Below are 13,220 nucleotides of genomic sequence, written 5' to 3'. Positions count from 1 at the left end.
TGAGATAGAAGAGAAGTAGCACAAACAGTAGAAGCACATGTTAAACAGTGTAGATATAGATAAATTGCCTGGGACTTGGCTAGATTAACTTGTACAACATCCCTCACCTAGTCAGTGGGGGAAACAGGATTGAAACCCAGCAGCCAAACCTTGCATACAAGGCTTGGCATGTGGTAAGTGCTCAATAAATTTTAGCTATTGCCATTTATTTTTATCTCTGTGTGTAAGAGTCTCAGAGTGATATAGGAGGCAGAAGGTTTGCTAAAAAATATCTGGTCCAGGGCTTCATGAAATGAGTAAGTGCCAACCTTTGCTTCAACAGACTAAGATTGAGTCTCCATGGAATCAGAATCTCTGCTGCTGAAGCCTGGGGATTTACAATTGACAAATTGACAAGCTTCCCAGGTGTGTCATATGTAGGCTAAATTCTGAGAACCAAGACCAAGGCCTAAAAACCAAAAACCACATCTGTTGCTGTCAAGTTGATTTTAACTCATGGCAACCCCATGTATTACAGAGTAGAACTGCTCCATAGAGTTTTCTTGGCTGTAATCTTAATGGAAGCAAATCTCCAGGCCTTTCCTCCTTGGTACTGCTGGGTGGGTTCAAACCGCCAACCTTTTGGTTAGTAGTCAAGCACAAACTGTTTTCACCACCTGGGGATTTGCAAGTTTAACAGACTTCCCAGGTGTGTCATATGTAGGCTAAATTCTGAGAACCAAGGAACTGAGGCCTAGAAACCTTTTGCTGTCAAGTCAATTCTGACTCATAGTGACCTTATAGGCTAGAGTAGAACCGCTCCATAGGGTTTCCAAGGAACAGCTGGTGGATTCAAACTGCTGACCTTTTTGGTTAGCAGCTGAGCTCTTAACCATTGTGCCACCAGGGCTGCAGAAAGTTTAAAAACTAGGGCTTCACCAGCTCATTCTGGTTTGAACCCCTGCTGAGAATTTGCATTTCTAACAAATTCCCTGCTGAAAATTTACATTTCCACCCCAGACATACTGAATCAGAATCTGCATTTTAACAAGATCCCAGGTGATTGTAATGTATAACTTCCTGGGAACTTGTTAGAAATGCAAATTCTGCTTTTTGCTTTCTAAGAGTCAGCCATTACATAGGGTTGGTTCTAAGTGCCTAGGGCAGTGGTTTGGAACATTTGGGAAGTGTCTTAGGCTGGGTTCTCGAGAGAAGCAAAACCAGTAAAGCGTGTAAATATATATATAGAGAGAGGGATTTATGTCAAGAAAATGGCTCACATGGTTGTAGAGGCTGGAATGTCCCAAGTCCATGGGTCAGGATAGAGGCTTTTCCTGATTTACGCAGCCTTACCCACAGGGGCTGGCAAACCCAAGGTTGGCAGGTCAGAGAGCAGGGCTCTTGGTCACAGTCTGCAAAGATCAGTGAATCCCAAGATCAGCAGGCAAGACCACAGGTAAGCTGCTAGCTCAAGTCCCAAGAACCAGAAGTCAGACGAACAGGAGCCAGCAGCAGGATCTAGAGCGAGCAACAGTCCCCCAAGCCTTGCCAGAATGTCCACTTATATTCAATGCAGGCCACATGCCCAAGGAAACTTCCTTTCAACTGATTGGTTACTCATAACAGATCCCATCATAGAGGTGATCACATATTGAATTTCATCATGGCAGTGATCACGGCATCATACAACTGCCAAACCACTGAGAATCATGGCCCAGCCAAACTGACACAGAATCTTAACCATCACAGGAAGTAACACCTCATCACAGCTTGTTTGCACTCACAACATCTGCTGTACACCCTAAATGCACTGAATGATATATTAATTACAGTGGCGTTCAGAGAATTTCACCATGATCCCTTCAAATAACATCTCAAGAATTTTGCAGAACTGAGGCTGTGTTTCTCTCTGCCGGGGTGTAGGAACCATAGAGGGGCAACCCTGGGGGCAACTGAGGATTTGCCCCTTTACTTGCCTGATGACTTCTGCCTTTGCTTGGCCTGATTTCTGGGAAAGAAAAAGAACATGGTGACCTGGCATCCTTAGGATTGCAGGCTGGCAGCCTGGAACTTGGGAAACAGGCCCAGCCTGCTGTATGCAAATAGCCCAGTTTTGGTCCGTCAAGGTTTGTCTAAATTGTGTTTTCCTATTGAGCCAGTCTGAGGAGTGAGGCTTTAATTTTAGCTCTTTGGTAATGATGGTGCTGGTAATGATAAGTTATATAGAAAGACAGATGGTATATTGCACATTTAGGTAGTTAGAAATCAGGGCTTCAAACCTGTTCTTCCTGGTTCAGTCATGGCCAAGGAAGTGAAACTGGAACAGACCCAAAGTTTTAAAATTTGGGTGAACCAGAACCATAACTGAAGACAGGAAGAATTACGGGTCAAAGCCCTGTTAGAAACCTAATCTCCCTCTTAGAAAACAAGGGCAGCGTACTTGTTGCATAGCAACCAAATCTCTTGCCCATGGGATTTTGAGCACAGTGGAAACAGAGGTGCCCTGCTCAAAGATGATGGCAGACCATGATGCTTTGAATGTGTGCTGCTCTCCACAGCCATGCCAGTAATCCAGTCTCACACATCAGCCTCCTGAAAGGGCTCACTATGCCTCTTCTGAGTCTCCCATTCCAGGGCTTCAGTTCGTAATTTTTCCCATTCCGGTTATCGTTCTGGATCACCCAAATTGTGAAAATTCGAGTCTGTTCCAGTTTCTCTTCATCAGCCATGACTGAACCAGTTTGAACTGGTTCAAAACCCTGTTAGAAATACAGAGATAATTGTGAATATACACAAAAAATATGACCTTTCTTTCCACCAGCACTCACGTAGCTTGGCTTGTTTATTATGCAGATCATGTTTGACTTCATAGAATTGGATGTTATTTAAATTCAATTATTGTGAGGTTAACTTCTTCTTTCTAGTACCAGTTGAGTAAATTTAGATGCAGTTAGAGCAAATAGGTACATTTGTCTTATACCAGTTAAATTATAGGGAGAAAAGCACTGCAGGAATAAAATAATTCTTGCGAAATGAAACAAACAAAACACGGTTTGGAGTATTTGGTTTGATTCTGTATGTGTTTGTTTTCCTTGTCTCTTTTTGAGTTATTATTATTTTTTTTTGAGCTGATAAGCAGGAAGGCCAGAAAATTTTCCATGCGGATAGATGGAGGTAGGCTATACATTTCTCTGTGTGTGTGTTTGTGAAAGTAAGCTGCTGGTCATGAGAGTAGAACTAGAAATAATTATGTGGTTAATTGGATTTAGTGTAGATAACTACAGCTCATTAAAGCCTTAAGTCTTTTTTTTTTTTTTTTAAATTTAACTTAGTAATAGAGTTCTTTGTTTTTGAAATCAAATTATCTTGCAACAATTCTTTATTTTATCCTGCCAGCGCTCATACACTGTTAGTGTCTTGGAGCCAAGGTTTGGCCTTGATGCCATTGAGAGAGGAAGTGAGAAGACTGGGCATGACCAGGCTGAGAAGGGGGCATGGTAAATGCCATGGATGGGTGGCAGAGCTAAAAGATTGGCCAGAAAGGACTCCAACCAGAAAACAAGGAGCTGCCTATACACGGCCTGACACAAATACAGAGAATTCAGAATGGCTCATCTGTGTACAATAATGGATCCTGGGGCCATGGGAATCTTTGAAGGCCATCTTGCCAATCAGTCTGCCTCCCACTGATAAGAAGGGAAGCTGGCTTTATCATCCTCTGGGGCAGCAGGGGTCACACCTTCTCCTATTCATCTCTCCTCTGTAACCTTTGCTGGCAAGGTCTTCATGAGGTATTATTTTTCTTGGTATGTGGAGTCCAGAGAATGGTACAAAACAGTTCTTCAATTTCCTTATCCATCCTCATAGAGATTACCTAGGATGGGTATTGGGGAGTTCTTACTTTCTTTGGCATACCTGCTTCTACTTCTCTACAATCCCAATAAACTTTTTCTACTCCTATGCCCATTACTCCCCACCCCAAAACACACAGGTTCCAGCTGCACCCTGTAGGGGAAATATCTCATCTTTCAGGCTTTAGGTTCTCTGAGTCTTCATAGTGATGCATCTACAAGGCAAAACTTCGCTGGCAAGAAAGTCTTCGTGAGGGGTTATTTTTCTTGATTCTGATACCAGGACACATTGACCTCTCACAGGTCTGTAGAATCAAGAAATCATTGTCTGGTGTCCTGCAGGAAGAAGATGCTGGAGTCTTCTAGGTTCTTCTAGCTTTTTCCTCCAATTTTCTTGATAATATTTACTCTATCTAGCTGCAAACTTCAGTGTGTTACTATTCTGATAAAAATCTCTCTGAACTGTCTTAATAAATGTCCTTCCCCAACAAGGATGGGGGAGGGCAAAAAAGGGAGTAAGGGAGAAGTAAAACTCCATCCTAGCTCTTGCATCAAATGAGCACCCATTTGCCTGGCTATCATTACTAAATGTTTTGATCAATGACTCTGTAGAAGAATCCTGATGTGGAGCAGAATTTCAAATTATCATGGACTGTAAACTTTCTGGAGCCACTGAGGCTGGATGATCCTCTGAAACTATTGCCCTGAGATAAACCTTAACCCTTAAGCTGAAAGTATCCCCTGAAGTCATCTTTAAACCAAATAATAGTTTAGCTTAATTAGTAAAGAATGTCTGCTTTGAGCACTGAGCTCTTTTAAAGAATTATCTCTATGTGATCAAATTGACAGCAGCAACTCAAAAGCTTAGATGAGAAGCTTATGGGGCAGTGAGTTTATGTTAATGGTAATGGAATAATTTGGGAAATGGTAGTGAGAGATGCTTGCACAACCTGAAGAATGTAATCAATGTAACTGAATTGTACATGTAAAAATTGTTGAATTGGTGTATATTTTCACCAAAAAAAATATTAGTTTTTTAAATTACATTCACAAACTCAAAAAAAAAAAGAGCACCCACTGGACTGGTTCAGTGGAGAGGGGCAAAGGGAAAAGCCTGGTAGGGTTTCTGCCTTTGCACTTATATCTTAAGAGGAGAGCCAGCAAGGCCATTTCTTATATGGGGGCCAGAAAGGTAAGGATCTGATGGGCAAGGCTACAGGGGGTGGGAGAAGAAATGAAAGGCAGGTGACACGGGAGTGGGCAGAAATGGTGTGAGTAATCTGAGGCAGCCGGGTGGACAGAACTGGTTTCAGAGCTGTGCTCTGCCATTTTCTTGAGCAAGTAACGACTTTTTGAGTGGTTACTTCATCTGTAAAAATGGGGAAATAATTAATAACCTAATGGTTATTGAGGTATTAGATGATATAATGTCTGTGGATGTGTTTTACAGAACTGTGAAATGATTAAACTATTAGGATCATTAATAAGGAGAGACTGTTACTTACAGAAAGGAAGGAAGGAAGTTTGATCAGTGTTTGAGAAGGTGGGTTTAGAGACAAGAGATCTATTATAACTGTTTAAATGACTGAAATTTGTGGGTTGTCATGGTTTGAATTATGTCCCCCCAAAAATGTGTACATCAGTCTGGCTGGGCCGTGATTCCTGCTACTGTGTGATTTTCCTATATGTTGTAAATCCTGCCTCTATGATGTTAATGAGGGAGGATGGGTGGCAGTTGTGTTAGTAAGGCAGGACCTGATCTACAAGACTGGATTGTGTCCTGAGGCAATCTCTTGAGATATAAAAGAATGAAGTGAGCAGTGAGACAAGGGGACCTCATACAGAAAGCAGTGCCGGGAGCCGAGCGCCATCCTTTGGACCGGGGTCCCTATGCAGAGAAGCTCCTAGTCTGTGGGAACACTGAAGAGAAGAAGGCCAATAGGGAGAAAAAGCCTTCCCCTGGAGCTGACGCCCTGAATTTGGACTTTTAGCCTACTTTACTGTAAGGAAATAAATATCTCTTTGTTAAAGCCATCCACTTGTGGTATTTCTGTTGTAGCAGCATTAGATGACTAAGACATGGGTTAATAATATTAGCCAGCATTTACTGAGAGTTTACTGTATGTCAGACATGGTGCTAAATGTATGTTCTTACTACCCCTCCTCCACCTCACAGATGAGCCAACTAGTCCTAGGACTGGGATTATCCCCATTTTATTTTAATAGAAAGGGTCCTGAATGCTGCCTTCAAGCATGATTTATTTCTCTAGTCTAATCACTCTTACACTCTTTCAGATGGCTATATTATACCACTCTCCAGGCCTCCAATACCTCCTCTCCTATCTTTACTCTCACCCTATGGCCTTGCTTTCTATAGAAGAAATCAGAAGGAAAACTTCTACAAGTCTACCCATTTACCATACAACCTATTACTATGGATAAACTGGGCACACTCTTGGCACAGGTGGACCCTGTCACATGGGCACTAGACCTTATCCCTCCTCACCTTTACAGGGCACCTTACTCTAGCTATTCTCTCCACTTCCTTCTCCACCATCAGTTTTTCTCTCACTTCTGGATCAGCATATAAATTTCTTACTATCTCTCTGTCTTAAAAACAAAAACAAAACCTTTCTTTACTCCATTTCTCTTCCAGATAGAGCTCCATTTCCCGTGTTCTTTTTCAGAAAACTTAAAAGAATTGTCTATTCATACTATCTTCGATTTCTCCTCTCCCATTCTCTCTTGAACTCACTCCAATTAGATTTTCACCTCCTCCAGTCCACTGAAATGGCTTTTACCAAGGTTTCCAATGATCTGCATGTTGCTAAATCCAATGGTCAATTCTCAGTTCTTATCCAACTTGACCCATCAGCAGCATTTGACACAGCTGATCACTCCCTCTTTCTTGAAACATCTCTCTTCTTTCTTGGTTTTTGGAACATCGTATTCTCCTCCCAACTCACTGAACTTCCCTTCTAAATCTCCTCTGCTTATTCCTTTGCATCTCCCTATTTCCAACATCTTGGCATCTTCCAGGGATTGGCCCTGATACCATCTTCTTTTTCTACCTACACTCCTTTGGTGATCTCATCCAGGCTCATGACTTTAAACACCATCTATATGCCAGTGACTCTCAAATTTATATTTTGAGCCTGGGCCTGTCTTCTAAACTCCAGACTAATATATATTGCAATACCTACTAAACGCCTCCACTTGGATATTTTATAGGCATCTCAAAATTGACATGTCCAAAACTGAGCTTCTAATCTTTCCTCAAAAACTTGCTCCTTCCTGGCCGTTCTCATCTCAGTTAAAGGCAACTCCATCCTTCTGATTGCTTAGGTCAAAATCATTAGCATTACTAGACTGTTCTCCTTTCACATATCATGTCCAATCCCTAAGCAAATCTTAATATCTATGTTGTTGTTAGGTGCCGTCAAGTCAGTTCCAACTCATAGCAACCCAAAATACAACAGAATGAAACACTGTCAGGTCCTGCGCCATCCTCACAATCATCCTTATGCTTAAGTTGATTGTTGCAGCCACTGTGTCAATCCATCTCATTGAGGGTCTTTCTCTTTTACGCTGACCCTCTACTTTACCAAGCATGATGTCCTTCTCTATGCCTTCAAAGCATATCTAGAAACTGACCATTTCTCAGGACTTCCTCTGCTACTATACTGCTCCAAACCACCATTATCACTCATCTGGATTATTGGCACAGCCTCTTAACAGTCTCCCTGCAGCTGCTCCTACTTCTCTCCAGTCTGTTCTCAACCAGATTGATCCTGTTAAGTATGGTCAAATCATGTCACTCTCTTCTGCTCAAAACACTCTAATGGTTTCTCTTCTCCTTCAGAGTAATTGCCAAAGTCCTTAAAATGGCCCAAAGCCTTGCCTAATTTGTAGTCCCATCCCTGAGTCGTTATACCTCTGATTTCATCTCCTACTGCGTTTTCTCTCACTTACTCTGCCCCAGACACACCACCTCTTAGGTGTTCCTAGAGCATACCAGGCATGTTCCTGCCTCAGGGCCTTTGCACTTAATGTTGGCCCCTGGAGGGCTCGGCCTAGGTATCTGTGTGGTTTGTTCTCTTACTTTCTTCGGGTCTTCACTTAAGTGTCTTTCCTTGGTGAAGCCTTCCATAGCCACCCTATTTAGAATTTCAAACTGCCCCTTCCCTGGTACCCCATTTCCCTTTTCTCTGCTTAATTTTTTCCACAGCACCTAACAGCATCTTAGGTACTTATAATTTACTTGTTTATCTTGTTTATTGTCTGCCTCTCTCCACTAGAGAATTTTGACCACTTTTTCACTGCTGTATCCCTGTCATCTAGAACATAGTAGATAAATACTTAATGAATGAAAGGGCGATTGAGTGAGGCACAGAGAGGCTAAGCAACTTGCCCAGGATTGCACAGATTCCAAGTATACCTGGGTCTGTCTGGGATCAGAGCTCAAGCTGTTAACCACCAATAAGTCTCAATAAAGCAAGATGTCCCTAAATTGCCTCTCATCATGGCTGGTGTTTCTATCGTCTCCTTTGTTCTGATCTCCCAGAGCTGCAGCTTGGGCTTGGACTGTTTCTGCTTAACTAGGCTGTATTTCTTTCCTTCTGCTCAGTGGCAGGGATGCCTCATGCCTGTGTGGGTGGAAGGGGGGGTCTTTGGCTTACCTGCCACTGCCATGGCAACCAGGTATCCTAAGGACTCCGGAAGCGGGTCTTTCAGATTGTGAGAGGAAAAAAAAAGGAAGCAAATCTGCAATGAACGAACAAAATCTATGAATGGAGGAACGGCTGGAGTCCTGCACCTGCAGCTTGCTATGTCATTGGCAGGGCGGGAGAATCCATCCTCTTCCCCCACTCACCAGATGAGCCACGGCCAAGGGCTGCAAGATCCCCTCATCCAGCCTCCTGTCTCTAGCATGACACCATTTCATCCATCGAAGAGGCCTGTGTTCTTCTGTTTAGCTTTCCCAAGAGAAGGAGGGCCCCCAAATGCTCTCAGTGTCCCCATAATAACACAGGGGACAGTCCTGGACAGGCAGTCAGGAGACCTACATTCTGGTGCCTTATCCACCTCAGAAGGGCCAGCTTTCTTAGAAAGTTCTTTAATCTCAACCTCTCTCTGGGCCCCAGTTGACCCTTTACTTAACACATTTTCTCCTTTCCTTGCCTAACTGACCTATCTTAGAGTGATAGTGGAGCAGCAGTGGCTCACGGTAGAATTCTCACCTTCCATGCTGGAGAGCCACGTTTGATTCCCAGCCAATGCACCTTATGCACAGCCACCACCCATCTGTCAGTGGAGGCTTGTATGTTGCTATGATGCTTAACAAGTTTCAGCAGAGTTTCCAGACTAAGATGGACTAGGAAGAAAGGCCTGGAGATGTACTTCCGAAAATCAGTCAATGAAAACCTTATGTATCACAGCCCGGAATTCAAACCCAAGCAGTCCGTTTTGGAAGCCCACACTCTTAACTACTCCCCACAATGTGTCTGTCTCATGGGGGTCAGGGGATTAGAGGAGATCCACTTTTCCTTGCTTTAGTCATTCCCAGGGCGGGTCTCCAGGCCCCAAAGGTCCTAGCGAATCATCAAGGAAGTGTTTGGCGCCCTTTGCATTTAATTAGCCTCTTTGATCTGTGGAGTTTGCTGAGCTCTGCAGACATGACTGTAATAATCCTACAGGCCCAAAGGCTGGAGCTCCAGGAGCTGGGACAGAGGGCCTTTTCCAGAGCCTTGTCCTATCCAGTCAGCAAACACACCTTTATTGTGCACCTACAACGTGCTCAGATCCATGGGGTATGGTCAGAGCAGTCCAACCCCCAGAGGAAACAATTAGAGAATGATTATGTGCCAAGCTGTGGGTGATGATGCTGGCAGAGGAGATGAGGGAGTGGGTTGGGCCAGTGTCAGGCCAGAAAGGTGTAGGGGTGGGATCAGGAGAGGAGGAGATAGAAAAGAGAGTCGCAGCTGCAGGTGGGACGTCAGGAACCAGGTGCAGAGGGGGAATGAGCAGAGTGGCACGGTGAGGAGCTCAGAGTCTGACGTCAGAAGGATCTGGCTTTCATTCTGGCCGTGCCACAGGCTGACCTTGAGTTAGTCATTAACCTTTCTCTTCAGTAGGGATCTCTCTCATGCTGAGAAAATTTTACTGGGGGAGGGTCTGTTTTAGTTTCCATGCTCCACCATTTTAGCTTTTAACAGAGTTTACTGCGACAACCATGGTCATTAAGTCAAACTTGAATGCATCTGGCTGCTGGCTCATCTCCACTTCTCTTGTTCTTGAAGACATATAGGTCTGCCCAGTTGCAAGTGGTGCGGGGTCCAGATTAGGCTTTTTTAAAACCCTAAACGCTAAAAAGACTGTGGCGCTCCACCCAAATGCACATAAAAAAATCCACTAAATCATAAAATACAAAGCTTGCAGGAATGCCAAAGTTAAAAGAGCCTCTTTCCAGATGTTTTCTCTTTTTTCCCTCTAAAATTTTGAATCTTTATCAAAGGTCAACCTTTTTAAAATATTTTTGGTGTCCTTGCTTTCTAATAGTTGTGGTACCCAAAGCAAATTCCTAAGTCTGCCTTTTGAGTTGCCCAGCCCCAAGGGAACGTGTAGGGTTGTATTTGGGCTAATCAAGGAGCTCTGGGGAAGCCACCCCCCAAGCCAGGCCACGGACCAAGCCAGGTCCTGCTCCATGTTTCTCAGATGCGTATGTTGAGGCTCAGAGAGCTCCAGTGAGCCTGGGTTGGTTCCCAGCACATTCAGAGCCAAATGCAGAGCCTGGGTCTTGTGGTCAGTTGTGCCCCAGCCAGTGGCTCCTGCTGGCCCTGCCTCGTGGCTGCTGCTTGGGTAGCAGGGAGCGGAGCCTTCGCCGTCACTTGTCACAGTTACCATGGACCGGAAGTAATGTCTCCTACCTGATCGGCAATTTGACATGGCTGCTTAACAACCCGATTAATCAAACCCAGCTCATCCCGTTAGAATTAATGAGCCTAGAAAATGCTGCTTGAATAATGAGGGCTTTTTGCTCCTCCGCCACCACCTCTCCCGGCCCCACCCCTTCCTCTTTCTTTCTCAGGGCAGCTACTCAATACCTACGGCCTTTAGGCCTGGCTGTGTTTGGTGAGTGCTCAGCACTGTGGGCATCTCCCACCTCTCCTAAGCCTCTCTCAGGCCGGCCATGTCCCCGAGGAGCAAAGCCTCTTGTTTATCAAACAGATGTGCAGGCATTCAGCTGTCAATGCTAGACTGACAGCCTTACTGTACCAGGCACTCTACTAGGCACTAGGAATACAAAGATAAATACGATATTGCCTGTGTGAGGGGTCACAGTGTAGTGACCCAGAGACAAATGGGGGACATGCTATGATGGGGGGTATGGGAAGGACCTGGAGGCACAGTGAAGCGGGCCATCAATATGGGAGAAGTAGGAGGGGGAACCATGGAGGGCCTCACAGAGGATGAGGCAGCTGAGCGTTTATGCACCAAGTTGATTCATTGCACACATATTCTCATTGTGCTGGGCACTGAGCGAGGTGCTGGGGGCCTGAGGTAAGGAAGACGGATGTGGTTCCTGTTCTTATGGAACAAGCAGTCTCGTCCTGTTCCTCAGGGCATTGCAGGAAACCTGAAGGCAAGGAACCTGAGTGGACACTTAATTCAGTTTTTCATTCACTCTTTTGTCTTAGTTACCTAGGGCTGCTGTAAAAAAATATACCACAAGTTGGTGGCTTTAAAGAACAGCAATTTATTTTCTCACAGTTCAGGAGGCTAGAAGTCAGAATTCAGGGTGTGGCTCTGGGGTAGAGGAGGTCCTTCTCTGGCCATTTCAGCTTCTAGTAGCTGCTGACAATCCTTGGCATTTCGGGGCTTATAGATGTATCTGCTGTATGCGTCTGTCTTCACATGGTGTCTCCCTTCCCCGTGTGTGTGTGTGTCTGTGTGTGTGTGTGTGCATGTGTGTGTCAATTCTGTTCTTTTTATAAGTGATTATGTTTAGAACCCATTTTCAGAAGTGATTAGGTTTAGAACCCATTCTACTCTGGTATGACCTCATTGTCGCTGGGTGGAAACCCCAGGTTCTGCTCGGCACAACTCATCTCAGCCAATAAACGAGAGACTGAGTTGAGAGAGTAAGAAAAGCACCTTTATTTCATTGTGCAAATAAAGGAACAGTCAGGGCTGTTGCTGCCAAGACTACTCAGCGAGGGTGAGGGGGAAGGTTACTTTTAAGGAGTTTACAAGTAGGAAGTTCATACAAGTTACATCAGCAACATCCTTAATCATACTATGCAGGCACAGGGGTTTACATATAACTTCATGCATCACATGTTCAGAAAATGGCAGTTAAACTCCACCCAGAGACAGGGAAGTTACTATGTATGAGGTCTCAATGAGCTAAAAGGTTATCCTGAATGTCAACATGGTGCCTAAACCAGTTTCTGCCAATTTCCTCTAGTTCTGGGCAGCAGTTAAGGAGAAGGAAACCAGGATTTTAATCTAAAGCTACGGTGGAGTATCAAGCAAAGGAACCAAGATTTTAATGAAAAGCTACTGGGCATGTCAAGCAAAGGAAACAGGATTTTAATGTAAAGCTACAGGGCAGTGGAAAGCAAGCTGCTTGAGGCAGTGGAATTTTCCACAGCCTGAGGACTTCTGTCTTATTATTAACATAACAAAAGAAAAAACCCTATTTCCAAATAGGGTCACATCCACAGGTACAGGGGCCAGGACTTCAATACATACTTTTGGGGGACACAATTCAATCCATAACATCATTCAAACACAAAGTTGTTGAGTTACTTGGGGTGCAGGGGTAGGCACAGGGGGAAAGGGTGCAGAGGTGAACAACACCTCAATCCTGCCTTGCAGGGCTCCTCTGGTGGGCAGACAGGCATGTGACAGGTCCTTAAAATGAGGTGTAGTGCTCTAACAGTGAGATGCCATGTAACTCAGCACAAGACACTCAGAGATAGAAACATGGAGCTCAACCAGAAGTTAGGGATGACTCCCTATAGGAAGTAACACTGGAACTGTCTTGAAGACAGAGCAGCAGTTTGACAAGTAGGAAAAAAAAAAAAACTTGTTGCTGTCAAGTTGATCCCAACTCATAGCAACCCTATAGGACAGAGTAGAACTACCCCACAGGGTTTCCAAGCTTTATGGAAGTAGACCGCCACATCTTTCTCCCACAGAGCAGCTGGTGGGTTTGAACCACTGACCTTTTGGTTAGCAGCCAAGTGCTTAACCACTGTGCCACCAGGGATCCTCTTGACAGGTAGATCAGGTGCAACAGGACATTCTAGACCTCATCTAGGTCAAGGTGATGTCCCTGAGTGATATGAACTGAAGTGGAAGGGAAAGATGATTCTGTGTACCTTG

General features: G+C 44.4%; 1 protein-coding gene across 1 annotated transcript in view; it reads left to right on the top strand.

The window, feature by feature from the left end:
- MARCHF4 (membrane associated ring-CH-type finger 4) overlaps nucleotides 1-13,220 on the top strand; it is a 99,819-nt gene that overhangs the window by 63,442 nt on the left and 23,157 nt on the right. The gene's annotated exons all lie outside the window — the stretch shown is intronic.

This window comes from Trichechus manatus, unplaced genomic scaffold (genome assembly GCF_000243295.1).
Source record: "Trichechus manatus latirostris isolate Lorelei unplaced genomic scaffold, TriManLat1.0 scaffold00041, whole genome shotgun sequence".
Classification (NCBI taxonomy): Eukaryota; Metazoa; Chordata; class Mammalia; order Sirenia; family Trichechidae; genus Trichechus; species Trichechus manatus.
The sequence above is the reverse complement of the archived record's forward strand: the minus strand, read 5'-3'. Positions and strand labels throughout refer to the sequence as shown.